Source organism: Mytilus californianus, unplaced genomic scaffold (genome assembly GCF_021869535.1).
Source record: "Mytilus californianus isolate M0D057914Y unplaced genomic scaffold, xbMytCali1.0.p SCAF_1, whole genome shotgun sequence".
Taxonomy (NCBI): Eukaryota; Metazoa; Mollusca; class Bivalvia; order Mytilida; family Mytilidae; genus Mytilus; species Mytilus californianus.
The window spans coordinates 111,439,085-111,465,011 of NW_026262581.1; the positions used below are offsets into that span (position 1 = coordinate 111,439,085).

General features: G+C 33.5%; 1 protein-coding gene across 3 annotated transcripts in view; it reads left to right on the forward strand.

Moving 5' to 3' along the window:
- LOC127730763 (excitatory amino acid transporter 1-like) overlaps positions 1-25,927 on the forward strand; it is an 82,140-nt gene that overhangs the window by 39,012 nt on the left and 17,201 nt on the right. The window contains exon 1 of one of the 3 annotated variants that reach the window (XM_052239318.1): positions 20,964-21,099. The exons of 1 other annotated variant lie outside the window; for it this stretch is intronic. The gene's annotated coding sequence lies outside the window, so the exon portion shown is untranslated. Of the gene's footprint in view, positions 1-20,963; positions 21,100-25,504; positions 25,577-25,927 lie in introns of those variants that run through there. One more of the 3 variants, XM_052239325.1, reaches the window with a different exon arrangement.

Below are 25,927 nucleotides of genomic sequence, written 5' to 3' on the forward strand. Positions count from 1 at the left end.
TCTGTTCTGAATATATTTCACAATAATTATGCAGTATTGTGATACAATAGGAATTACTGAATCCTTTATCAAACACCCATTAGATCTAATGACAGGGTTTGTTCAATATCATGTATGCTTGTTTTTATTAAGTATGTGATACTTTATTGTTTTGTTACATGTATGTATGTTCTGTATAAGCCTCCTTTCTGTGGAGCACGTCCAAAGTTTCTGTGGAGCACGCCTATGAGATATGGTGTAAGACGGACATTAAGTACACTGTTCCGGCACAAATTGATACGATCATGTTGCTTCTCAGTTCTCTTGCCTTGATGAGACTTCTTACCAGACATTTAACTCTCCCCACATCATCAATAATAACCATGCGATGACAATGAACTGGAAACCGGTTGAGACAACTTGAAATCCAAACCAATATTGTTAAATGTCCTGGTAGAGTAAATACTGAAATCTTACGATAAAAGATGTCGGAAAGAAACTACTGATCAATTATTGGAACAGTTAACCATACACCACAAAAATTAAAAAAAGATTGGTCTGATAGATACCAAAATCGTTACAATTCAAAAATTAAACACCTATTTCCATTTAACAAAATAGTAAATCAAAGCATCTAATTTGTGTTTTCTGTCAAAAAGAACACAGACTGACGCTTAATATACGTGACACAAAACAACATATACAGAGAAATGACACTTTGTCCATTATTTTTAAAGTGTAAATGCATTGACAAACAAATTTTATCCCTTAGTGATTTTGTTTATTTACTCGAGAAAAAAAAACCTGGACTCCACTTGAAAAATTATTTCCGTACTCCATGTACACCTAACAACAAAATTATTTTTATTTACCTGTATACGTTATTTTATTTGGCGGCTTTTTGTCCAAGGTTGTGGTTGTCTTTCTGATATTGTTTTAAATCTAACCCCCTTTTTTTTTTTATTAATTTTGTATTTACATTGTGTCATAGATCAAATTATTCGTTCAGTGTATGTTCACTTGTTTTGTAAATATGTCTTTTGATTGAGTTAAGCCATTTCAATTGATATTTTATAGTGTGTCTTTCTATATTGTGATGTTACACTATTGTTTCAGGTAGGGTTAAGGTTGGCGCCTATTCAAACGTTTAAACCCGCTGCATTTGTTTGCACCTGTCCTAAGTTAGGAACCTGGTGATCAGTGGTAGTCGTTTGTTGATGTGGTTCATAAGTGTTTCTCGTTTCTCGTTTTTTTTATATAGATTAGACCGTTGGTTTTCATGTTTGAATGGTTTAACACTAGTCATTTTTGGGGCCCTTTATAGCTTGCTGTTCGGTGTGAGCCAAGGCTCTGTGTTGAAGGCCGTACTTTGACCTATAATGGTTTACTTTTACTAATTGTGACTTGGATGGAGAGTTGTCTCATAAGCACTCATACCACATCTTCTTATATCCAGTTATCGAAAAAGAAAACTCGGACATATGAAACATATTGTATTCACAAAATGTACTTTATCATGCAAGAACAATTATGTCTGTAAATGTAAGGAATTATAGAGTATATGGAAGCATTTCGTTTGATTTTTGCTTTCGTATTTGTATAAAAAGGATTTTATAAATATTCTACATTTTGAATAAATGCATTTTAAGGATATATCTAACTTCTGTAACTAAAAATAATGTATGTTTAATAATAACGTACTTTATATATTTATTTCTGTTAGTTTACATCTTGCACCATGTTCACGCGAAATAATATGGACACACTCGAAAAACCTGATCACGTTACTCGAAATGAAACGAACCAAGCCGCACACCTACTGTGATGTTCATTTGAAAAAATGCATTTTAATTCTCACTGACGGTTCTTTATGAAACATTCCATTTACAGTAAATACTAGAACGCCCGAGATGTGCCCAACATCTGGCTAGGACTTGTTCTTTATTTGACCTTTAAACGGCAAAATAATTCGAAAAAGCGTTTCTTAAATTGCTTTGACATAGCAATATACACCCAAATATTAACTAGGTATGATATGACCATAAACATATTAACGAACCAAACTCCCGTTGTAGTACGCAACCAGCTAAACGTGTTCGGGAAAAAACATGCATATATCCAGAAGAGAGTACCTGGAAACTCGCCAACTACGAAAATGAACATGATCATCACCAACATAATTGTTGTTTTCGTTTTATTTCGTTGGTTTGACGACTGCCCTGTTACTATTTTCCGCCGGTTAATTGTTATCATGATAACAATCATACAAAAAGTTATAATAATTGCAGGACCTATACCGAGAACAAATAAACGATACCTATCATATACGCTGTCGATTTTGGTCATTACATTTTCACCAACAACATAATTTGGTCTGCATTTTAGGACTGTCATGTTTTCATTAGTTGTTATTTCAAAATGATCCATGTTGCGGATCATCAAATCAGGCAGTGCTTGAAGCAAGGCTACGATAAAAAAGGCTACTGCAAAGATTTTGGTTGATTTCATTCCGCACAGCCGTGGACCAACAAAAGGAAATGCGCATACCATACATCGTTGTACTGCTAAAAATGTGGTAGAAAATATAGACATTGAATGCCATATGAACGCAAACTCCATCGTGATCTTCGTTATATAGCAATAGACTGGTCTCATCGTTTTGCCCCCAACGTATTGTGAAACTGTGAAAGTGGTTCCACAACAAATAGTCAACAAGTCACAAACTGCAATTGTAGACAAAAGAACTGATATTGGTGATCTGGCCTTTGGAGACATCCATATGATTATCACAAAAGTATTTGAAATAAGAACAGCAATTAGTACAGGTACCTTGACAATCACAGACTCCATAGGTGTTCCAAGTATCATTTTCCCTGGAATTTGTCTAAAATTAAAATAATACTATACTATAAAGAATGTAACATTCGTAAAAGTAAAATAATACTATACTGTAAAGAATGTAAATTCGTAAAAGTAAAATAATACTCTAATAGAACGAAAGAAACATTCGTCTCTTAAAATGAAATTAAAGTGGAAAGAATTATGTTACAATTATCTGTACTTAAAATGTATTATCTTTGACCAATATAATTAAACACACAAAAAATAAGACACTACTGTAAGTTTGTTAAGTCCGTTAAAAAGTTAAAAAAAAAATCTGTGTTTGTGTGTCATCTTTTTAGATCCATCTGTAACACGTAGCTCCTTGTAGTGTCTTCGTATTACGGTCATATAATAGCTGGTTTTATCTTATAAAGCTAACTGAAGAAAAAAACATAGATTGTATGCATAAAATATCATGGATATGGACATAATTATAGATTAACTGTTTACAAAACTTTGAATTTTTCGAAATACTAAGGATTTTCTACCCAGGAAAAGATTACCTTAGCTGTAAACCTCTCGGAATTTTCAGTACTCAATGCTTTTCAACGTCGTGCTTTATTTGTTCAGCATTTTTTTTTATTCGAGCGTCACGTATGAGCCTTTTGTAGATGAAACGCTCGTTTGGCGTACAATATTTTAAGCCTGGTATCTAGTATGAGTTAATTATACACACATCAAACCCAAAAATCCACTTCAGGTTTGTTTACACGTATAGTAAAGAACAAGGTACATTTTTGGGTTTATTTAGTCCTGTAAATTTACCGAAAATAAAACGTTGCCTGGTGACATTATTAATCACAATTTTAAGCGTCAGGAAAAAGCTTTTTCAGAAAACGTGAATACTAGACAAGCCTTGATGAAACTGTTTGACTGACATTTTTAAAGTTATGCTTTACTCATAAGTCATACACATTTCAGTATAAATAAAAATAATTTTTTTGTGAAAAAAGTTGCAGAACATTTGGTTGTGGCAAAGTAAAGTTTGGGAACAAAAACCGTCTTCGGGACGTATTGATGGACAAGGGTAAATCGTAATGCCCCTCCCCAACGGCTAGGGCATTAAAACTTTATAGGACTCCACCCAGCACTAGGGACACAATCTGTTAATATCATCAATACCCGGTATAATTTAAATAAAATTGAGAATGGAAATGGGGAATGTGTCAAAGAGACAACAACCCGACCAAAGAGCAGAAAACACTGAATATATAAAGTGTACAGGTATTAATTCATGAAAAAATGTAACAAACAGCAGTTTCACTATAAGGGCAACGGTACATTTTTTCACTCTACAGATGGACTGTAGAAGTGCATGTTGTTACCACATTCTCTTGAAGAATTACAGTTGTTTGTCTTAAGTTTTGTTTGTTGATAATTCAGCATTGATTTTCATCCTTGACATTTCCCTTATAGTTTGTAACTTTTTACAATGTGCATCTTGAATTATCTTTTTGTTGCAACATATTATAAGTTGAATCTTGTAAAATAGAAAACAAATTGCGGTTGCTATGGGCAAAGTGTTATTGCAGGGGAGAAATTGCAATGATTTTGCCTAGAAATGTGCATTACATTGTGTTACATTTAAATAGTGTATAAATGAATAGTTCACTGCATGTTAAACAGAGTGGATTTCAAATATGAATAGATTTAAGCTGTAAATTTAACATATTTAATGAGTTTATTTCCACCATTATACTGGTTGCTTGGCAACAGAATATACGAGATAGACCCAAAATACCACCATTTTCAGAAGGTCTGTGGTATAGAATTACAACATGACAAATTAAATCAAATTTGGTGGTGGGGCCAAATATGGCCCTTATCGCCCCTTGTCCTTTGTCGATTAACATTTGGTTCAATTAACATACTGTGGATTCATTATTATTCGTTGGATACCAATTTTTGTGGATTTCGGGGGTATAGGCAAACCACGAATTGAAATATTCAACGAATTACAAATTTGCGTTATGAATATATGTAGACTTTTCGAAAACCACAAAATCAAATATCCACGCAATTGCAAGTTTTCCTCAATCCACGAAAATTGGTACCCACGAAAATAAATGAATCCACAGTAAAGTACATTTATTTTTTGCAAGTGAAAAGATAAACACAAAATACACTTCTGTTTAATATCTCTTATGGTTACGATTGTGTTATGTGCCATTTCTAAGCATTTTCAATACCAAACTCGAAGGTAAGTTCAAAAAGGGGTAATCCATAAAAACAGACAAACTCAAACTTATCAAATCACGTAACGAGTGAAAAACAACTGTCATATTCTTGTCTTTTTCCAAGCACTTTCCGAAAAAATCTTCGATTAAACCCTGGCTATATAGCTAGCTAAACCTCCCACTTGTATGACAGTTGTTTATAGTTCCGCTTTATTGACAAAATTGGATGAGAAACCCAAACAGACAATAGTAATTTCAATATTTTATTCTAAAAATCCTAGATAGTTTGAAATATATTTTATTATGGACCAATTTGGCCTCTTTTTTCTTTTCGTTTTTGCACTATGATATAAAAATTGAATTTTGATGTAAATGGTGTGTTATTACATATTAACACTAGTAAAAAGTATCATTTGTGTTTCTCTTGTGATTTTACAATAAATACTGCAAACAAATGTCATCTCTCTTGCATAAGAACTGATTTTATTCGAATAAACTATATTTTCGAGGCAACGAACTTTTAGTCATTGGAACGAAATATATTTCGAGAATAATGGTATTCACCAAGTAATAAATTTAATGTAACTACAACTTCAGGCTATTCGAATTTCATTTCTAGGCGGTTTGGTTTGGGAAAAAGTAAGGCTATATAGATAAATGAAAGTTCGTGTAATGTTTCTAAAATTAAACCTGCAACGTAAGTCTCACTTTACACTTGCAATAAGAGGGTATTATTTAACTTTTATTGTATCCATTTTTTGTTACCAAAATTACCCCGAACTATACCCGATGTCTTTTTACATACAAAGAGGATAAAACTTATCTTGTATTGTATCCATTTTTGGTTACCAAAATTAACCCTGCACTTGTACCCGATGTCTTTTCACATACAAAGAGAGTATAACTTATCTTATACTGTACCCGTTTAAAAAAACCAAGGCTTAAAACCTTGCTGTGTTCGAGCGCGTCTTTGCACATGCAAAGAAGACATCACTTACCTTGTTCTGGATTCCGTCTAGCAATGCCAACACTATCCCTGCACAGCACATGACCTCTTTACCCATGCTATAATTACCTTGTACTGTATTTGTTACTTCCTCAGTCTATCTTCTCGCAATGAAGAATAAGCGAGCAACTAAGGATTATATATATATATAAATATACGCGTTTTGCACCAATCAAAGAAATTTCCAGGAAAAAAAATAATTAGTAATTGAATGATAGGTGATTTAGTCTGAATATTAGCAAATCAGATTTTTTTAAGCATTTTGGTATGCTTTCTATGTATTGTCAAGTTGTTTATTATGTTACATTCAACGTCGTATGTAAAAAAAAATGTACTAGTATTATTATAATGTATTTCTTTTCTTCCATTTCTTGTTTTATGAGGAAGTTTACCTCTAAATTGCAATAAGTTTTCTTCAGGTTTAATAGTTAATTTATACAATTTCATAATTAAAAACAGTTTTACTAGTCTTTTTTTAAAAGCATTAAGTTTTTCAAAGTAAACAAAAATAATTTGTGCTGTCACTGTTTATTGTATTTTCAAAATATAAATATTATCATTTTATTATTTAACTAGATCACACCCGCGACATGGGTCTGTGACTGAATTAAAGTACCTATGCTTAATTTTTAGCACGGATTTTCAGTATTTGTATTGCCATCTGATAAAGTCATGCTGATTTTAAGGGGCACAGTTTTCTCTGCTTTCAAAGTCTTTCTGTTTGAACCCATCCTGGTTTTCTTACTTGTTTTTTTTTTTACATTTTGCATTTTTTTATATTTTGAGGATGAGCGAATCAGGTGAGTTAATGTCCTACATAAGAAAATGTCTGTACCAAGTCAGGAATATAACAGTTGTTATCCATTCGTTTAATGTGTTTGAGCTTTTGATTTTGCCGTTTGATAAGGGACTTTCCGTTTGAATTTTCCTTGGAGTTCGGTATTTTTGTTATTTTACTTTTTTACGTATGTTTTATTGCATTGTACTTTTTGTTTTGGGAAGGTTGACTTTCTGGTAGTAAGATCCGTCACTGCCACGCTGGGAAACTGGGTAGACAAATGCTCACATTAAATCTGCACCGATACAGTGTGTTAAATGTCCTCCTTAAAACAATAACCCATGGTGGTGCTCCTATTCAGAAAGAAGATACATAACATACATACATAAATACTACAACCGGAAACTACATGTGACATATACTTTTGTTATCGGTATCGGATTCGACCCGGAACCTGTTTATTATTGGTAATATCAATTATTTGGAAAAACAAAAGGGCCTGGAATGGTGTAATTTTTAATCTACAGTATTGTCCTATATTAGTCATATATAAAGTTGAATTCTTTGATTCGTCGTTTTACGTCATGCCGGCTAACAAATTGGACCTCGTTATTTTAGTATAATAGATATTAATGGACGGATTTCTTGACCACTAACTAAAAAGGTATTTGAATGCTAACAAAAGATGTACACAATAACATAAACGGTACCAAGTTTACTGCAACAAATTAGCATTTCCACACTAAATGTCTCTACAGTGATGCTCGAGGCCAAAATATTTGACAATCAAAATCTTTTTCACAATTTGTAGAGCGAAAAAAAGCAAAAAGACAAAAAGTATAGCCAAGTCAAATTGAGAGTCGGTATGATAAAAAGTAGAATAACAAAAATACCAAACTTCAAGGAAAATTCTAAACGGAAAGTCCTTTATCAAATGGCTAAATCAAAAGCTCAAACACATCAAACGAATGGAAACAACTGTCATATTCCTGACTTGGTACAGACATTTCCTTATGTAGAAAATCGTGGATTAAACCTGGTTTTATATCTAGCCAAACCTCTCACTTGTATGCCAGTCGCATATAATTCCATTATATTGACAACAATGTGATACTATCCAAGCACAATGACGTGAACACTTCTGGTCACCATACGGCCTTCAACAATTAACAAACCCAATACCTTATAAAAAGTAGTAACCGGCACCGTGATGACAAAATGATGTGAAAAACAAACGCACTGGTTTATGATAAACAAAATTAAAAAAAAACCAAATAATTATGATGGAAAGCAACCAACAAAAACCACTTAATCACATGCTCCTGTCTTCGGACAGGGATATTCTCCATTTCCCGGGACAGTGTTTTAACAGTAAAGTAATAGAACAAACCGTAGAAACATGTCTTGTATAAGCTTGTAATTGCAAAAATTTAGTTAAAACAATCAAATATCATCCCAAGCAATAAAAAAAAACACTTGTTAAAAAAAGGAGTATAAAATCTGCAAATTAGTTAATTATTTTTCTTTCCTATCCGCTATGACCTACATAATTATTAAGTATAGAATCTAATCCGTCTTGTCCCATGTTTTAAATGGCACCATGTATTCTTTCAGTGTATGCTAATTAATCAAGTACATGTGCACGGGATAACCGATTGAATTATAACGTAACTACCATTTGTCTGCCATCTAAATTTATTATTTTAACACCAAAATAAACTGCTTTAATAAGAAAAGAGGGAATACGGGACAGAAGAATATCTCATGAGTACTAGAAAAGAACTTAGTATTATGTATATATATGAACGGAAAAGCGTTTGTGTTGCTGCTTTTCCACTCGACAGTTGGCTAAATAACTAATGAATATTCCTCATAGCAAGATACAGTTTATGAAAAAAATATTCCACAGCACAAACAATTCTCATCTTGCAACACCTTTACGTCGACAAATAGAAGAATACTGGATTTGACAGTTGGGAACTGCGACACATTAATATATAGTTGCAATGACAAAATGTATGGTATAGGTATTCTATCTAGTCCTTCATGTAGCTCGGTGAATGTGATGAATATTTTCACCTCTTCTCCTCGGCGAGTCATGGTCATGGTCATTATACATCACCTACTCACCATGATGTCCCCATTTATGACCTGCTGCCATTTATACAAAAGCCGTTATGTAATCATGACATTCGCACGAAGCTTTATTCATTACCCCATTCAAAGTTTTATTCTCTGAACAAATTATGTTTGGAAACCACAGTTACGAACCCCCATTTAAACCAATACAAACTTACAGCTATCATCTCGGATATTGCAAGTCACAGACTTTTCAAACCAGTTCGCATTGGAAAAGATGAAAAGGAGAAAAGATCATTTCTAAAACATTCCTATGCCAACAAAGGTCTCGATGCCATCAACTTGGGGAATATCCTTCGTCATAAATAAGTTCACTCGAAAGCACCTCCCTATTTTAAAGACCAGTTTGTACCTATCATTTCTTATACCTACACCAAACTAACATATTCAATTACAAACACGTGTTGCAGGATCTCAGTATTGACGACTTCAAGTCTAAACCTCCTGATCGCACCCGTGCTAGTTCCCCATTCATATATAATCCGGCTGGTCACGTTATTACGGGTGACCTTAACATGGTCAATACACACTTCTCTGCGAAATGTGTTATACAGAAATATCGTGAGCATAAATCCATCAATTGGAAACATAAATTCAAAATAAATACTGATGGATTCAGTCGAGGATTATGACAGGCATTGGGTTAAACGAGAGAAAGAAGACGTAGATGCTCTTTCCGAATGGATTAAGGCTGTGAGGTCGTTGATACAAATCAAAATTAAAAAACCGAATGGGTCTATGAATATCCATGCTACATCAATCTTTAAAGACCCAACTGTTGCTAACACCTGTCCTACCTCCATGACAAATATGTCAGATGAAGTCCCAAACAACATCGTTTTAAATGTGTGTAAATCACATTCAATAAACTGCTAGATAAATGAATTCATATCTGACAAACAGGCAATATATTCCCTCAATTTCAGAATTCATTCATACACCTTTGTACTATTCAAAATTATCAGTCAAAATTTGTTCTACAAGGATCACGCGTCCTTCACCTTTCATTTGATACCTAAATTATCAGAATATATACTATATAGTTTGGTATTTACACCTATGCGTAGGAACTATTTTGTTTAAAATATGAACTACTTTCCAGTATGTTCTTTTTTGACAGGACCCGATCTGGTGGTGTAACATCTTACAAAGACTATCTGAATTTTTTTGCAAAGAATTCCGCTTAAGCCGGTGCTAGGGGTCGTCTTAAACTTGCAGTGAAGTGAGAGATTTTTGCTCTTTGTTGAAGACCTCACTGCGACTTTGAGATGAAGAACAGCAATAAAAGCGCTGTTCCTTGGCTTTTTTTGTGTTTTCTTTTTTTTTTGTACTGATTGTGTGTCATGGAATGATACCCCATAACCTATTTTTTTTTCTATTAGGTATTGACAATTCACTTGGAAACTTAACATATACCCCCACAACACTTACCAAGGAGGAAATCCCGGATAATCATAGGTCTGTTCAATATAAAAATAAGAAGATGTGGTATAATTATTAATGAGACAACTCTCCACCATAGACCAATTGACAGAGAAGTAAACAACTATAGGTCACCGTATGGCCTTCAGTCATAGTCATAGTCAGAGCTATAAAAGGCCCCGAAATGACATATGTAAAACAATTCAAACGAAAAAAACTAAAGGCCTAATTTATGTACAAGATAATGAACGAAAAACAAATATGAGATACAGCAACAAACGACAACCACTGAATTACAGGCTTCTAACTTGGGACAGGCACATACATAATGTGGCGGGGTTCCTTTTGGAATTTCAACCAAGTATGAAGAACTGGATCTTCCTGCACTGTATTGGATACCTTAACTACATAAGTTTCCTTACAAACAACGTTATAATGCTGTGTCTTCCAAGTGCTCCACGAAACCTCTTTCTAAATTATTAACATCAATTTCAAAGTTAATGTGAAACTACCTATTCTAGAGGTGGCGTTAATCAGATCTTTTAGTAAACATACAATCGAAGACTCGTTCACCTTGCAATAATATTAAAACATTTGACGTTTCTACACAAGTTATCCCCATTCCAAACTAAAAGACAAATTGAAAAAGTTGGTCCTGCTTTGTTTCATAAAAAAGACTGGCCAACGTAGATACAAGTATCTTGTCTTAGGGAGGGATAAATCGTACTTTGTAAAAAAATCACTCTGATTCAAACAAAAAGTTCTCTGAAACTGACATTATCAAGATGCTTGATTTCTTGATGACAACATATTTGTTACGTTTGGAGGACGTGATTTCAAGAAACAATCGGCATTCCCATAGAACCAGCTGTGCTCCTCTTCTTGTCGACTTGTTCCTTTGTTCAAAAAGGCTGACTTCATACAGGAACTGCTTAGGAAGAAAGAGCAGTATCCTAAATACCTTCACTTTCCGCTATATAGATGATGTTCTCTCACTAAATAATTCAAAATTTGGTGATTATGTTGAACGCATCTATCCCATTGAACTTGAGACAAAGGATATTACAGATACAATTAATTCTGCCTCATATCTTGTCTTACATCTATAAATTGACAATGAGGGTCGGTTGAAAACAAAACTTTACGACAAAAGAGATGATGTCAGCTTCTCAATTGTGAACATTCCAGCAGCGCCTGCATACAGAGTATATATCTCCCAGTTGATACGATATTCCATGGAATGATTTCCTTGATAGAGGGTTGCTGCTCACAAGAAAGCTATTAAACCAATATTTCCAAGTGGTGAAGTTGAAATCATCCCTTCGTTATTTTTTCGGACGCCACCACGATGGTTACACCGTTATGAAATATCTGTTTCATAGATGACAACGGATATGTTCCAATTGTCGTAACAACAATCCCGTCTCCTTTTCTCCGAATATGACCTACCGAATTAGACTTATCACTGGGTTTGTACTAACATGAGCAACACGACGAATGCCACATGTGGAGTAGGATCTGCTTACCCTTCCGGAGCACCTGAGATCACCCCCGGTTTTTGGGTTCGTGTTGCTCAATCTTTGGTTTTCTATGTTGTGCTTTGTGTACTGTTGTTTGTCTGTTTCTTTTTTAGCCATGTCATTGTCAGTTTGTCTTCGACTTGTGAGTTTGAATATTCCTTTGGTATCTATCGCCCCTCTTTCTGGCTTCGACTTTTTTTTAATATTTGTCGATAGGCGCAATGCCTTTTTAACATATGAACGAATTGCATATACATGAAGCTTTCCGAATATTTCAAAAAGGGCCAGTAATAATGTTTTTTTTTCTTTTGATTTCTCTTTTCTTCCCATTTAAAGATTTTGTTTATGTATTTATGTAATCGCCAGCATGCTCAACAAATATTAATATAATACGACTGATAAGGTAGTAATTTAAGAAGACTGAGTTTGTTTCAATTGTTTCTCAATCTTGTATTTAGCACGTAAAAACATGTAGGAATTGATATGCTGATTTATATTTGAAGCATGACCATAATATCGTGTTAGTTTTTTTCATTGCATTATTCCCAGCACTGCGCAACATCATGTCTTCCTATACTCGGACACGTAACCTCCGATATTTGAGTTTAAAACAACTTAATTTTAAATCGGCAAGTTAAATTCTTTGTTCCGGCTTTCTATAACTGACTGTACTGTTTTTATGCCCCGCTTACGATAGTAAAGGTATGATGTGTTTCGGTGTGGACATTTGTCGAGTTGTCCGTACCGTATCAGGTTTTAAACGATATCCACGAAGACATATAAAAAACAACCACCGATCCAGGAATACTTAAAATTATATATTATAATGTTTGTTGATGCCGATTGCGTTCGTATGTATATCTGCTTTAATGTTACTTTTTTGTTTTACATTGCAACCTTCTGCTTATATATTGGCTGCAAATGATTCATTTTTCCTTTAAACAATGTAAAGCTGTTTTTCATAAAATACCGGACACCTTCCGTTGAATAATCTTTTTAACCATACAATACAATACACATAAAGAAACAGATTTTTTTTGTATAAAGAATCTGCAAAGGTTCTTTATCTGTTTTATTGCATCAGCAACCAGTTTTTATGAGTAAAATTAAAGTATAGTATCAAAAACATTAGGTCAATCGACAAAAGATAAACTTCTAAACGGTAGGTTTTATTGGGTTTTTTTCAACCGGGGCCCGGACAATACTCAATGATCTCTACACACGAGAAATCTTGCATATCGTATTCTCCTTATACTAGTAGCTAGAAATTACATTTCCATTATTTTACTTTTCATACAAAGACTTTGCATAATTGTACGGCAAAAATTTATCATGCTTCTGCTAGCCAACAAACTTTCAATATACCATATTAATAACAGAGTATATAACGTATATCACAGATGATCATAAGATAAAATGCATTCATGAGAAAATTTACACACGATTCAACGATTTAAAAAAAAAAATATATATTTAATTCTCCGTCGTCATTATCTTTGATAATTTTCAAAATTCTGACGGCACGGCAAAACATGGTCATTATTAGGAAGAAAATTAAAAGGTGACACCCGCAGATAAATGGCATGGCACCCTTTGATAATCTAAGAAATTCATGATCAATTGAGGTAAAAACAGAACGATGTTAAAATGACAATTATGTCTGGCATATAAAGTGAACTACCCAGGATGGAATAATCAAAATAATTTCTTATCTATACAGGTCTGTGTAATAATCAGCTTAGAGATGGATAAATACTTTGCCACGTCCTGTCTGTGTTTATGTTTAATGTTTTTTTGCTTTGTATCGATCTGACGAGTTAAGCATTTTTATAGTTTGTTCTTATGTTGTACTGTTACACCACTGTCCCAGGTTATGGGAGAGTTGAGCGCTCATAAACATGCTTATCCCCGCCACATTCTTTATGAGCCTGTACCAAGCCAGGATCCTGTAGTTCAGTGTTTGTCGTTGGTTTATGTCTTTCATATTTGTGTTTCGTAAATTATTTTGTTATAAATTATGCCGTTAGTTTTCTCAATTGAATTGTTTCATATTTTCATGTCGGGGCTTTTTATAGCTTACTATACGGTATGGATTTTTCTCATTGTTGAAGGCCGTTCGGTTGCCTATAATTGCTTACTTCCACTTCATTTGAATTTTGGTGGATAGTTGTCTCATTGGCAATCATACCGCATCCACTTTTTTATCAAGCTGAATATAGAAAATCATCAATGAAGTAAAAAAAATGAAAAATCAATAAGATAATGTGGTTTTTAGCCTGCGACATTTATGTCGCCTTAGTGAGACATAGCGTTTCTGGATTCCGTCGTGGTCGGCGGCTAGAACATTAAGATTCAATATGAAAATTGGACAGAAGCGTTTTCATGACCGAAGGACGCGTCGAGCGCAAAATTTTGAAAATATATATATTCCGTATTTTACTATTGAATGGACTTAAGAGTTCTGGTCATGGTTAACATTGAATACGGTCTAAGGTTAAAGTTTTTCAGTCATCAATAATTTTGTCAAACCTTCATGGAATTATGTGAAATTTGGACAGAATTTTTTTTTTTTACCAAAAGACAGTAATCAGAGGAAAATTTTGAAAATATTTATTTCCTTTGTTCCGTATTTTACTGATAAAAAAAATAGTTTTGTGTACAGTTGACATAAAGATACAGTCTAAGCTTAAAGTTTTTCAGTCTTGAATAACTTTGTCTCAAACCGTCATGGAATTTTACATAAGTTTGACAAGCTATTTTTATTACCAAAAGGAAAATTTTGAAAACATCTTTCTCTAATTTTTCAGTATTCTACATGATAAATTTGATAACCGTCATGTTATGAAACTTGGACAGAAGCTAATCTTTAAGATCAAGAAATAGCATCTAAAGAAAAAGTTTGATTTTTTTTTTAAATTCTGTATTTTACTGATAAATGGACTAGCTTTTTACAATCGACATTTACACTGATATTCAGCAATCGCAGGTGAGACACAGACTTCAACGGAACCCTTTGCGATTTTGTTTACTGTATACTGTATCGGTCATATGCAACATGTTAACACAATCAAATGTTACATGCAAGGTTGATTTCATTGACCTAGATTAAGAAAAATTAGTTAAAGCCCGCCACTTATTCATGTGCATGTCCAAAGAAAGAAGCCTCGATGGTGGTTATCTTATGTCATATCTTAATACTTTTGTATTTGAAGAATTTGGTGTTGACATGGTTGATGGCGAATTTATGATATAGCATATACTATTTATTCCCAACCTTTTTAGATAAACCAGAGCTTGACAATTAACAATTAAAATGTATTGTACATACACTTGTCAACTGTCCAATATTTATAAAAAATGTATAAAGAAAGAGATTTGGTATGATTGCTAATGAGACAATAACAGGAAATCATACGACCGTCAGCAATGAGCAAACACCGTATAGTACGCTATAAAAGATCACGGGATTACATGTTGCTATCTAATTGCCATTTGGTTATTGGTGTTGTTGGGTTACTATCACATTGACGTATACCCCACATTTCCTCTTTGCATATAAATATATAACTAAGGATAATCAAGAAATAGCATTGGTCAAAACGTGACTAACTCTTTAGTACTGTAAAGGGAGCACGGACTATTTCACAGATGTATTTATGATTTTGAAATATGTTGTCGGGAAAAATAATTTCTATATGTTAATGTGCTAAAAAATAGGAACAATTTTCCCCTGAAATCATTCCACATTAGGACCAATTTCAAAAAAGTCTTTAAATCGACACTACATAAGTTTACAGTAACGGTAAATAACAAATAGGTTGACCGATACGCTGTGTCGATGTCTCAACTCACCAGCGAAATGTTTCGCGGTCTTACATCATACAAGGATACATTGAGATTCCCTCAGTTTTTGTTTCAACTTGGGTTAAACATTGTCGCCTTAATTTATGATCAAGTTTAGTCTGCGGTCAATTCTTTTCACCTTTGTGTGCTATTTTTTTGTCACGGAGTCAATGTTTAGTCGTTTGGAAGTTAGGAACATAAAAAAAAAATAAAAAGAACGCAAAAAGGATTATTGAACGACTATGATTCCATTTGACACAGTAGTTTTAGAGAAGATTTCCCAAGTGATTCTAGTGCCGACCAGTCATTTTTATATTAATGTATACAAAAAAGAAAAGTATTTATAGCATACCCAATAAATATACTAACGGACAAATTATGTGTAGTATAACTTTTCTATTCATATTTATAAATCAAATGACAGTCATGTGACCGTAGGTCCTTATATCTACTTTAGAGTTGGATTTTTAAAAATCGACATACATTGTAGCAGTATCATGTTCTAGTATGCTATGTAGTTGTAGAGAAAATGGTTAATATAACATATGTAACAATAACTGTTTCCATAGGAACACAAGTTGTTGGACGTTTGACGCTGTCTGCTTCACGTTCCAAATTCAATTTTTTTACACAAAATATTTGCGACTGAATAGTTTTTAGCATTGCAGTATAAAAGTAATAACCAGACATTGTCTCGGTGATAAAAGTGTCTAAAACAAAGGCATCTGGTATGTATCAATCTCAATTCGAAACTCTATATCGAATTTAATACTTAAGGTGATTACAAAGAATAGCGACAAGGGGAACGTTGAGTTTGTGTGTTATATTTCCAAACGATACTGGGGACCGCTAATGCATTACTTTACATTAATTAAAATTGTAAAGCTATATCTTAACTCTTACAGTTAGTGGTTATTAAATCAACAGTTCACATACTACCGGTAGCAAATAACACATTAACTTCATTAAGAACTTCTCACAATTAACAATTAAGACGCGTAAGTCTTATGTCTTTATTTTCTTCTTTTCCTAACACAGACCTGATCTAGATTCATCTTCAAACTAATTCAATTCTAAGAGATAAATTTAAAAATACGATCTGGTATGATTGCTAATGAGTCAACTATCCACCAGAATCCAAATGACCTAGAAGTTAACAACTACAGGTCACCTTACGGCCTTCAACAATTAGCAAAACCCATACCGCATAAGAAGCTATAAAATGCCGCAAAAATAACAAATGTAAAACAATTCAAACGAGAAAACTAACGGCCTGATTTATGGACAAAACAATAACAAAACAAATATAAAGTTTACGAAGTTATCAGACTTGAATCTTCGATTTGTTTTTACAAAATAGAGAACTGATTCGTCTGCCGTAAAGTAAATATGACGGAGTTAGTGCTTCGTCGTCCGTTGGATCAGATGAAGGGCGACTATTCAGAATGTTTTAACATCAGTAACGATCGTTTTGAGCATTTCGTTGTTCGCCAGTGTTTGTTCTAATACATTTTGTTAGCATTTTTTTTGATAATCCAATCAGCCTCTCCCACCACTCTATGAACCAAAGTGCTCTCTTCGGAATAAATCGCAAAATTGCTCAAAATGAATAAGTTTCTTCGGTTATATATGTAGACTTTGATATATGTTCAACCACTTTTAAACCGAATCAAACAAAGAACTTTGTCCGAGATCATAACCTTTGGAAGAGATCCTTTGTAAGTTCTCATATAATAAGGTATTGAGAATTCCACTCCCGTAACGGGAAATGGATTGTCCTCACAAGCTATGTCGACCAGTAGGGGTTGTAGGTCCGAACCGGGGTATGGTATCCCAGTCACTCCATGACAAGTTACGCAGCGACTCTCGATAATGTCTAAATGGTCCACATCTATTATGATGAGGTCAGTTAATATGTCCTTAAATTTAATGGTAATAAAACGGGAAAGCAAAACAATTCTCTACTATTTGTACTGTTGATTCTTCCTCCATCACATCGTTTTAGATTTTCGTCATCCAATCACAGTTTCAATTGTTTTACAAGACTGTTTCTATATTTTGCTTTCCCTTAAGTCATTCACTTTTTTGTATAGTTTCTGTGTTGCAAGCTACAAATCAAAAGTGTAGACATTCTGAATTTGTCATAGTGTAACGGTTAACTTTCAATTTTTCTTGTCCTTCTACAGTTTCTCCGGCTAGTTATTATTTTCAGTGTCTAAAATGTCGGAAAGTTCACAAGCGCCAAAATTCTGTTCCACTTTCCCGAATTTCGTCAAATTGCTTGAAGACCCGTGACCCTTTGTACAGCGTTTCTGTATGCGCGTAGTGATTTCAACTTCGAATTCGTCTTGGTCACGTATCAATATTAATAAGCGGGTACTTAGGGCAACTATTGGCGTAAAAACAAAGGCGTTTCGCACGTATTGGTCTCTATTCAATATTTTATTATCGACACATCACTTTTAGGTGGTATTATTATCAATAGTGGCAACGGTGACGTTGCGTTTGTGCGTTTTAATTTCAGCAAGGCAGGCATTGCTTCTTGTTTCTCAGTTCCAAGACAATGTTAGATTGTATCATATGTGCTAACAATGCATTTGTTGAACTTATTGTTTATCTATACATTATAGATAACCATTTGTAAATGGATCATAATTAAATTTAATTTACTGAAAGGTCAGATGTAATAGTTATACACCGAGGGATAGGTGTGTCTGGATAAGAAACCCCGACGGCCGGAGGCCGGAGGGGTTTCTTATCCAGACACGCCGTATCCCGAGGTGTATAACTAACTTACACCCCATGCTAAACCCTATATTTCTTAACATTGATTACTAAATGAAAAAGAATGGATAGCTTGATTTATAAGATTTTTTTTTACATGAAACCCCACTAGTAACCTTACTTTGGCTATCTTCGTTCAAACTTTGACAAGTGAGTAGATTTTACAAATGTCAAAGATGCTGTTTTGCATATTCCCGTTAAATCCTTGTGCTAATATGAATCAGCAGGTCAAGGTTGACCGTTTCGTGCATTCTTATTACAAAAAAAAAAAAAAATACATCATGCTCCTTATATGCAGTTGTCAATATGGACGGGTATAAGACGGACGACATTTTGTGTCAAGCGTTGGATTTGGTAGAAGAGACTAAAGATAAAGGCAATATAATAACCCAAAGTACCTACCTGTATCAGTTTAAAGAAGGTAATCATTTATTAATGTATTTTTTATGTTACGGTTTTATACCCCCCCTCTATTATCAAGTATAAACAAACATTCATATTCGGACATACTGAGGATAGGTGTGTCTGGATTAGAAATCCGAGGACCGGACACGCTCCACATACAAAAATACAGATTGAATATTTAGGAACTCCCTTTTTTGTGGGGCAATCCAGGGGTGGAGGTCCGGGTGTTAGAATCATCTTTTTTTAAAGATCAATGCTTAAGAATAGAGACATATGACCGGGATCAGTGGCGGATCTAGGAGGGGGGGGTCCGGGGGTTGGAACCCCTCCTATTTTGTGACGATCAATGCATTTGAATGGGGAAACATGGTTGGAACCCCCCTTTTTATCCTGGGTTGGGACCACCCCCCCCCCCTTTTTAAAAGTGGCTGAATCCGCCCCTGGTGATTAAAAGTTTTACCTTCCAGCAAAGGAGTATTTAAAGGATTTTTTTTTATTCAAAATAGATGCTTAATACTTTTTTCGCTATTTGTATTCCAAATAGCGAAACAATTTAAAAAAAACTCATTTTAGGAAATTTATAAATTGAATTTCCTACAATGTGTTTTTTTTTATATCTTGAAACAACTTGTAGTGAACAAACACTATTAGTAATTTCTTTTGTTCATGCTATTTAAAAAGATAATCAATTTCTATTGTTATGAATAACAATGGACTGTGTTTTCGGGATGTAGAAGCAGGCCGGGGTTTCCAGAAACCCCGCTCGTCACACCCTGTGGTCAAAATCCATTGTTCTTCGTTACAATAGATCTATTCAATTTACACTTGTTTCAGAAATAGAAACTATGAAGTATAACAATAGAACTGGGGTGTAACTATAAAGAATAATATGTACAATCCTATGTGAAGTTGTGTTCAGTAGTCTAACGTACTGATAAAGTATATGGTTACAGCTGTCCGCAAATGTAATGATTTTATTGCTATATTCGATAACTTATACAATGTTTATCTTATAATGTCAAAGTTATATTTATTTAATTTATGATATACGAATACAAGTGATCTAGCAACTTAGAAGTTTAATAAAACGTCATTTTGTATTTTGACTTTTGTAATGATATTACGACTTATTAAGGTAGGCATGTGTGGTATATAATAATAATTGTTAAAAAAAAAAACAAATTTAAATGAGTCCTTTAAATTAAAATCTTCAAAATCTATCAAAATTAAGTCTGGTGAAGAGTTGGTCGTTTCAAGTAAATGTTAAGATATTAAAATGACAATAGCACTTTATAATTCTGGTGCTTCCGAAACGTTCTTTTGGATTTACCTTCATTCGCCAAATTCCCAAAAACTTGAAAGCCAATGATGTATAAATATTTAAACATATGGGGAGCTATATGACCAAAGGAGACCTAAGAGAATAGCCAAATCCTCTTATTTTTCCAATAAAGCACTGTAGGAAACATTTAGCAAATGCATATTGAGTAATAATAAGATTATCTAATAACCAATGCAAGGGAGTCCTGCGATAACATGTGTTGTTAATAATACAATGGATATATAGTCTTTGATAAAAGCGTGAAAATAAAATAGTTGTTTTAGTGTATTTGTGAGTGACACCTTCTTGACGAGAAAAATTATTATTTGCAAATCGCAGTCTTATTCCTTTCGACCTCACAACAATTGTGGAAGATCCTTTTGGTTGAGGGCGGAATTTTTTCGAAAGTCTGTAGTAATGAATTAAGTATAAAATAAAGGAAATAAACAGGTTGATATTTTCCATTTTTGTAAATGTGTTTAAAATGCCGGCCGGCGTTTCCAGTCTCCAGGTGATAACTGTTTAGTCTTTAGACATTTTTTGATCAATTGAATGTTTTGTATGCTATCATATATTGTAGACTAGAATTCGGTCATCAAGGACGTATTTACCATAACAGGTAACTGACAACTTAAAAATTTGAAACGGATATTTAATTCAAATACATTTAAAATACAACGATCAGTAAGTGTAAGCACTAAAATAGAATGACCAGGCTTTTAACAATAATGATCTTATATGGGTGAACAAACATTCGTTTATAAGTCTATCTGTGTGTATGAAGTTTAATAACTTCAAGATATTTGCTAGCAATCACACAAGGGTAGAATTTACAGCATAAGGTAAGAAAGATGAAACTCATTGGAAAATTTTATTCTAAAAATTATTATAATTATCGGGAAATATATGCATTGCACTTATAGCTTAATAGCGCTTTTAAGTTCTAGACATGTTTTGACTAATTTTATGTTGAAAACAGCCGCTTTGGATTTTGTAAGCTTTAAGATTGAGTTCTTTCTACTCTTGTATATGTAATGGAATCTTTATCTCATAATAATAACAATATAGTACAAAGTCAACTCATTCGATCCGTTCATTTTTTAATAGATATTGAGATTTCTTGTTAATCTTATATAGTTTAACAAAATTTCTTGTCTATTGGGAAAATGATATACTAAAACAAATTCTGTAACCAATTCTAGATAAAATCTAGGCAACTGATTTCGTATAGTTCCTCTGAAACAGATAAATTTGCGTATAAAGGAAATAGTGATTTTAATGTTCATGTCAAATATATCTAATAACTAACTTAGAGAGGATGGGACACAGTCAGGATTTTACTTCGTCAAAATTATATCCCCATTACGCCATCTATTTTTTATTCGTGAAAATAGAAGCCATTGTAGGGATAAATAAATACTAAAAATATTCTAAATAAATATTCCGTGGAAGGGCAGAGATGCAAATTAATCCTTTAAAAAGATCATTCTTTTATCTTTCTGTGGATTTTTTTTTCGGCGGAATTTATGCTTATGCACAAAAAAGATCCACATATACTTGTACCTACCACAATCGACTGTTTTGTGAAAATTTGTCTTTAATTTAAAAGTTTACAAATACCTCGACGCACCATACTATAATTCAAGTAAAAACGCGTATACACTATGCAAAATATCCTAAATTAGATACCTACATTAAAGTTTTAAAGCCCATAGAAACAGATGTAAACAATTAAAACCTACCAACTTGGCCTTTTTATCTTCTCTAAAGAGTTCCATTTCTTTTGTTTAATTTCAACTGGATATCAGCCTGGGATAAAGAGAACCGAAAAAGACCATGCAAAATCATAAAACCAATATGATTGAGAGGTGCGTCCGTTTGGCTATGTTGACTGTATTAATTCGCAGCAGAGTCCTGTCGGAAAAGGAATTTTACAAAAGATGCATCGTGTTGGGCACAGGCACTTGTTTCTATCCATGGGAAACCCCACTATCAACGTATATTTACGAGAAGGTACCCAACTACTTTTTTCACCTCTCCGCTTCAAACCCTTATTTTGCTGTCAATTCATTCTCAAATTTATTGTTCCATACACCATTCGATTCGTGAAAAGTTTTTCTTTCAGATGGTATGGATTGTATTTACCCTTAGGGTACCCCTTACCTCCAATACACAAGATTTGTCAATAAATATTCATGTGATTGTTTTTAGTCCTCCTACAAAATACAACAACTACCGGTTTATGGCAGTGAATTTCAATACTGATTGTGATTGGTCGGTTCATAGTTCATAGGGTTATTCATAAGTTAAAGGTCATTACACTCTCTAGATTTTACTTATTCATTTGTGATTCTCTAGACTTATCATTCACTGTTTTATGCAAATTATCTAGGACTAAAACTTTAAAGGCTACACGAATAAATATATCCCATATATTTTTTGTTTTCTAAAATTTAAATAAAAAAATCCCCAGTGAAATGATATTTGTAGCATCGTTATTTTTCTTTTTAATAAGGATTCAGTCCGTGAAATTTTGATACCGGAAGTTATTGTATTTTGTAGGAGGACTAAAAACAATCACAGGAATATTTATTGACAAATCTTGTGTTTTGGAGGTAAGGGGTACCCTAAGGGTAAATACAATCCATACCATCTGAAAGAAAAACTTTTCACGAATCGAATGGTGTATGGAACAATAAATTTGAGAATGAATTGACAGCAAAATAAGGGTTTGAAGCGGAGAGGTGAAAAAAGTAGTTGGGTACCTTCTCGTAAATATACGTTGATAGTGGGGCTTCCCATGGATAGAAACAAGTGCCTGTGGTGTTGGGAGAGGGTTTTGCTATCTAACGGTGTTATACCATCTCGTTCGATGTGCCCGTGTCTGTAGTGACGTTTTTGGATTTTAATGAATGTAATCTGTGTATCACTGATAAATTATTAAGTCAAGGATTTCGTTACCACAAATTACTTAAAACCTTTACTAAATTTTTTCATAGATACAGGGATTTTGTTTCGAAGTTTGGCTATACCTGTAGAAAACTTGTAACAAACGGGATACCACATCCTATTTTTTACGGTAATGTTGTTTACCGAGCCCGTAAATTTCGATACGAGCCGGGTACACTTATCGATCCTGTAAATAAACTTATTCTAAAAGGTTACCAATTTAACAATGTAATTAGATCTTTGAATTTTGTTTGTAGCGGGGTAAATATTGATTTTGTTATCAACCAGTTAAACCCAAATAATATTATTGTTATACACATATCTACATACACGGTCCTACATTCTGTCAATACCTATATTGTGGAATTACTTAATGTCATGTTTTCGCTGACTGTCAATGACGTCTTTCTGCTAAATCTATTGTATGTTGGAGGTGTAATGATTGATTTTAGTCTTAGATACATATTTTTTATACATTGCTATTGGCTTTGAAGTAGCTTTCAGTAACTGCGAGTGCTCTCCGATCTGTACTTTGTGTCTTTTGTGTATTTGTTAGCTGTTTTTCTTTTCTTTGTATCGATCTGATGAGTTAAACTCTTTCCAAATGATAGTTTGGTCTTGTGTTGTGTTGTTACACCACTGTCCCAGGTTAGAGAGAGAGAGAGAGTTGGGCGCCCTCAATAGAAAAATAAGGAGACCTGGAATGATTGCCAATGAGACAACTATCCACCAAAGTTCAAATAAAATGGATGTAAGCAATTATAGGCAACCGTACGGCCTTCAACAATGAGAAAAACCCATACCGTATAGTCGGCTATAAAAGCCCCGACATGAAAAATATGAAACAATTCAATTTAGAAAACTAACGGCGTAATTTATAACAAAACAGTTTACGAAAACAAATATGACAGACATGAACCAATGACAACCACTGAACTATAGGCTCCTGACTTGGGGCAGGCACATCAAGTGTGGCGGGGTTAAACATGTTTGTGAGCACTCAACCCTTCCCCTAACCTGGGACAGTGGTGTAACAGCACAACATAAGAACAAACTATAAAAATCAGTTGAAAGAGGCTGAACTCATCAGATTGATACAAAGAAAAAACATCAAACAAAAAGGACACTACGTCTTGATCCGAGAGTACTACCAGTAATACATAGATTACGCTCATTGAAATCCAAAATGTCATTACGGACACGGGCATAACGAACGAATTGGGATATATAAACACCGTCAAACATGTTTAACCCCGCCACATTCTGTGTGTGCCTGTCCTTAGTTAGGAGCCCATAGTTTAGTGATTGTCGTTTGTTGCTGTATATCATATTTTTTGTTGTTGTTGTTTTGTATATAAATCGATCCGTTGGTTTTCTCGTTGAACTGTTCTACATTTGTCATATTGAGGTCTTTCATGGCTTGCAGTGCGGTATTTGTTTTTGCTCGTAGTTGAAGGTCATACGGTTACCTATAGTTGCTAATTTAATGTCATTTGGTCTCTACTTTTGTCTCATTGGCAATCTTATCACATCTTCTTATTTTTATATTGTCACCTGTTGTATTTGCATATCACTTCACTTACTATGGCGACCAGCATCTAGGAACGGACGTTATTTGAAGGGGATACACTTTTTTTTTATTATCTAGGCGACATTGTCTCATAGCTGACCACCAACCCATTATTGCGACCATGAAATATCCGTAATGCTTTTACAAATCTAAATTTTGACATTATTTATCTACTACCTGTAATACTGTTAGAAGGGCGGACGATATGATCAAATTAAGCGATAATGTATAAATACTTGAAGACATATTTATAATTCTGATGCGACTATATATTTATTTATATAAATGATTTCCACTTGCTAGTAAAAATAAATTCATATCAGTTTAGTTTATTTTCGAAAGTTAGTGAGTAGTCTCCATGTATGAAGTAACACAACGAAGTTCGACATCATTAAGTTACAAATGGCTTGATCCCTGGCAAGTTTTTTTAAATGACAAAACTTATTGGTACATGCCAATGTGATTTTTTGTATAATGTCGATATTGGACAGTGATTTCTCTCTTTTTTAATTATGTTTGTTTAACACTCTATATCATTATAAATGTACAAATATTGACATAGATAATTAATTCATGAATTTTCCTAACTTGTCACCATATTATAAACCCTCCTTTACTTATTTGATGAATATTTACAAACATGTTATAGTAAACAAATGCCTTGCGGTAAAATTATTTATCTTATTTGTATGCGGATAACATTAAAACAGGAGTGAGGGATTTTCCATTTCATAAATTGACGGATTTAACCGTCTACAGTCAATACTTACTTTTGGTGATAAAGTACAAACAAACTTAAGGTAAGAGTGTACAAACATGTTGTTTTGTCTGCAATGTTAAATAGTACAAATATTTTTGATGTAGAAATTCTACAACCTTTTTCTTTAAAAGATCACCTTTCTTTATTACTAACTACGATGTTCTATGTATTAACATGTATTGATAAGCTTCTAGAACATATACCTTATTATAAAAAAATCTGAAATATTTCAGAGGGTACAATATGTAACTTACTTAATGATAAATGTACGTATACTAATATTAGTCTAGCTCATTTGTAAGTTTTTGTTGATGTTTTAGTGTCAAATGTGTGAATTTGGTTTAAAACTTTAGCAAATTTGAAACTGTATTAATATAGGATATATAAAAGC